The sequence below is a fragment of the Anguilla rostrata genome, chromosome 16 (genome assembly GCF_018555375.3).
Source record: "Anguilla rostrata isolate EN2019 chromosome 16, ASM1855537v3, whole genome shotgun sequence".
Taxonomy (NCBI): domain Eukaryota; kingdom Metazoa; phylum Chordata; class Actinopteri; order Anguilliformes; family Anguillidae; genus Anguilla; species Anguilla rostrata.
The window spans coordinates 7866427-7871498 of record NC_057948.1 but is presented as its reverse complement, the minus strand read 5'-3'; positions in this window follow the sequence as shown (position 1 = coordinate 7871498).

Sequence of the window (5072 nt, the reverse complement as noted above, 5' to 3'; positions counted from 1 at the left end):
GCTACACTGAATCACAGTACAATGTGTTCATTATATTACATGTTTTAAACAGCGGCGTGTTTTGGTGGAGCGCAAAACTTTCCTTTAAACTAATTGATCTCAAACTGTTTTAATTAATTTTCAGTGATTAACAAGCATGCAAACGATCTGACTAATCAATTGGAAAGTGACAGACAGCTTCTTCGCATTGTGTTAGGGAGATTAAATGATAAATGCGATTTAGAAAAATCCGTTTTAATCACTAAGCAGTGGCAGAAACTTCCTGATTTTCCTTGAGTATCAATACAATTAATCCACAAAATAGGCTACTCAATACTATCATATATAGCCAGCTCTCCCCAAATAGGCAGTTTTAGCGAGTAGCCTAGGCCTTATAGCCTACATTTATTTTCATTTGCAGTACGAAATTGTGCACATTTTTAATCTATATTATTTGCGGATACATGCGCTTCTTTCTCCGCACTCGTATTCCTACAATGCGTAGGCTAGATTGTAAACAATCTTTAAGTGCATGACATGGCATCGGCGATGATGTGAAGTTACAGATGATAATGTTACAGCTACAGGAGCAGGTAAGATAACGCTAGCTAACTAAACATCGCCTGTCAGTCAGCATATATAGCGAGGCTGACAGGTGTTTTATAATGTGATTGCTAGTTTCTCAACGCTTAATGTCATCGTTACTTAGCGTACCTGGGTATTTTCTTTTCAACACCAGTTCCACTATCCTCTTTCCCTGGATAGTGCCATCTTAAACAGCTTTGTTGTGTGAGGTTAGATGGGTGAAATCGGCTGGTGGTAGAATCCCAAAGCAGTCGCGTGAGGTAACTTAGATGGGTAGATCGTAAAATCGGCCGGTAGAATCCCAAAGCAGACCGCAGTAACTTCACTTACTGCGGTCTGCCATGGTTTTGAGTCGGGTTTTGTAGTTACTGCAATTTTATACCGTTTTTTCTCTAAAACTTTGTCACAAGATAAAACAGATATCAAGAAGTTCATTTTTAGTTATAACTCAATTTCGACCAAAATGTAGTTATTGCGGTTAGCCTTTGGACGGCAGTATAGCTTATGTCCAAAATGTGAAAATAATGCAAAAAAGTAAAAATGCAATTAATTGATTTGGATCAATAGGAAATCATTTTATTGAACAACCCCGGTGAAATAAATGAGCAACAATGTGTTTGAAGACTTTTTGGACAAAATATATGTCAGTGGAAAATCAGAAAAATACATAAGGCTATAGACTTATGTCCAAAATGTGAAAATAATGCAACAAATGTAAAAATGCAATTAATTGATTTGGATATAGGGAAAACATCTTTATTGAACAACCCCGGTGAAATAAATGAGTAACAATGTGTTTGAAGACTTTTTGGAAAAATATATGTCAGTGGAAAATCAGAAAAATACATATGGCTATAAGCTTATGTCCAAAATGTGAAAATAATGCATAAATTAAAAATGCAATTAATTGATTCCAATCATGAGAATCACCTTTATTGAACAACCACAGTGAAATAAATGAGCAACAATGTGTTTGAAGACTTTTTGGAAGAAATATTGTCAGTGGAAAATCAGAAAATACATAAGGCTAAGGCTTATGTCCAAAATGTGAAAATAATCTACAATTTTTAAAAATGCAATTCATTAATTCCAATTCATGGCAATCACCTTTATTGAACAACCACAGTGAAATAAATGAGCAACAATGTGTTTGAAGACTTTTCTGAGAAGATATATGTCAGTGGAAAATCAGAAAAATACATAAGGCTATAGGCTTATGTCCAAAATGTGAAAATAATGCTAAATCTTTAAAAATGCAATTCATTAATTCCAATGCATGGGAAATCACCTTTATTGAACAACCACAGTGAAATAAATGAGCAACAATGTGTTTGAAGACTTTTCTGGAGAAAAATCAGTGTCAGTGGAAAATCAGAAAAATACATAAGGCTATAGGCTTATGTCCAAAATGTGAAAATAATGCTAAATTTTTAAAAATGCAATTCATTAATTCCAATGCATGGGAAATCATCTTTATTGAACAACCCCGGTGAAATAAATGAGCAACAATGTGTTTGAAGACTTTTTTGGACGAAATATATGTCAGTGGAAAATCAGAAAAATACATATGGCTATAAGCTTATGTCCAAAATGTGAAAATAATGCAATAAATTAAAAAATGCAATTAATTGATTCCAACGCATGAGAAATCACCTTTATTGAACAACCCCGGTGAAATAAATGAGCAACAATGTGTTTGAAGACTTTTCTGGAGAAAAATCAGTGTCAGTGGAAAATTAGAAAAATACATATGGCTATAGGCTTATGTCCAATATGTGAAAATAATGCTAAATTTTTAAAAATGCAATTCATTAATTCCAATGCATGGGAAATCATCTTTATTGAACAACCCCGGTGAAATAAATGAGCAACAATGTGTTTGAAGACTTTTTGGACGAAATATATGTCAGTGGAAAATCAGAAAAATACATAAGGCCATATAGGCTTATGTCCAAAATGTGAAAATAATGCAATAAATTAAAAAATGCAATTAATTGATTTGGATCAATGGAAAATCATCTTTATTGAACAACCACGGTGAAGTAAATGTGCAACAATGTGTTTGAAGACTTTTTTGGAAGAAATATATGTCAGTGGAAAATCAGAAAAATACATAAGGCTATAGGCTTATGTCCAAAATGTGAAAATAATGCTAAATCTTGAAAAATGCAATTCATTAATTCCAATGCATGGGAAATCACCTTTATTGAACAACCACAGTGAAATAAATGAGCAACAATGTGTTTGAAGACTTTTTTGGAAGAAATATATGTCAGTGGAAAATCAGAAAATACATAAGGCTATAGGCTTATGTCACAAAATGTGAAAATAATGCAATAAATTAAAAATGCAATTAATTGATTTATCAATAGGAAATCATTTATTGAACAACCCGGTGAAATAAATGAGTACATGTGTTTGAAGACTTTTTTGGAAGAAATATATGTCAGTGGAAAATCAGAAAAATACATAAGGCTATAGGCTTATGTCCAAAATGTGAAAATAATGCTAAATTTTTAAAAATGCAATTCATTAATTCCAATTCATGGGAAATCACCTTTATTGAACAACCACAATGAAATAAATGAGCAACAATGTGTTTGAAGACTTTTCTGGATAAAAATCTGTGTCAGTGGAAAATCAGAAAAATACATAAGGCTATAGACTTAAGTCCAAAATGTGAAAATAATGCAACAAATGTAAAAATGCAATTAATTGATTTGGATCAATAGGAAATCATCTTTATTGAACAACCCCGGTGAAATAAATGAGTAACAATATGTTTGAAGACTTTTTGGAAGAAATATATGTCAGTGGAAAATCAGAAAAATACATAAGGCTATAGGCTTATGTCCAAAATGTGAAAATAATGCTAAATCTTTAAAAATGCAATTCATTATTCCAATGCATGGGAAATCACCTTTATTGAACAACCACAATGAAATAAATGAGCAACAATGTGTTTGAAGACTTTTCTGGAGAAAAATCAGTGTCAGTGGAAAATTAGAAAAATACATAGGGCTATAGGCTTATGTCCAAAATGTGAAAATAATGCAAAATTTTTAAAAATGCAATTCATTAATTCCAATGCATGGGAAATCATCTTTATTGAACAACCCCGGTGAAATAAATGAGCAACAATGTGTTTGAAGACTTTTTGGACGAAATATATGTCAGTGGAAAATCAGAAAAATACATAAGGCCATATAGGCTTATGTCCAAAATGTGAAAATAATGCAATAAATTAAAAAATGCAATTCATTAATTCCAATGCATGCGAAATCATCTTTATTGAACAACCCCGTTGAAATAAATGAGCAACAATGTGTTTGAAGACTTTTTTGGAAGAAATATATGTCAGTGGAAAATCAGAAAAATACATAAGGCTATAGGCTTATGTCCAAAATGTGAAAATAATCTAATAAATTAAAAAATGCAATTAATTGATTTGGATCAATGGAAATCATCTTATTGAACAACCCGTGAAATAAATGAGCAACAATTGTTTGAAGACTTTTTGGAAGAAATATATGTCAGTGGAAAATCAGAAAAATACATAAGGCTATAGGCTTATGTCCAAAATGTGAAAATAATGCTAAATTTAAAAATGCAATTCATTAATTCCAATGCATGGAAATCATCCTTTATTGAACAACCACGTGAAATAAATGAGCAACAATTGTTTGAAGACTTTTCTGGAAGAAAAATCATGTCAGTGGAAAATCAGAAAAATACATAAGGCTATAGGCTTATGTCCAAAATGTGAAAATAATGCAATAAATGTAAAAATGCAATTAATTGATTTGGATCAATAGGAAATCATCTTTATTGAACAACCCGTGAAATAAATGAGTAACAATGTGTTTGAAGACTTTTTGGAAGAAATATATGTCAGTGGAAAATCAGAAAATACATAAGGCTATAGCTTATGTCCAAAATGTGAAAATAATGCTAAATTTAAAAATGCAATTATTAATTCCAATGCATGGAAATCACTTTATTGAACAACCCAGTGAAATAAATGAGCAACAATTGTTTGAAGACTTTTGGAGAAAATCATGTCGTGGAAAATCAGAAAAATACATAAGGCTATAGGCTTATGTCCAAAATGTGAAAATAATGCATAAATTAAAAATGCAATTAATTGATTCCAATGCATGGAAATCACCTTTATTGAACAACCACGTGAAATAAATGAGCAACAATGTGTTTGAAGACTTTGGAGAAAATCAGGAAAATCAGAAAATACATAAGGCTATAGGCTTATGTCCAAAATGTGAAAATAATGCAATAAATGTAAAATGCAATTAATTGATTTGACTCAATAGGAAATCATCTTTATTGAACAACCCAGTGAAAGAAATGAGTAACAATGTGTTTGAAGACTTTTTTTGGAAGAAAATATGTCAGTGGAAAATCAGAAAAATACATAAGGCTATAGGCTTATGTCCAAAATGTGAAAAAATACAATAAATTAAAAATGCAACATTAATTCCAATAGGAAATCA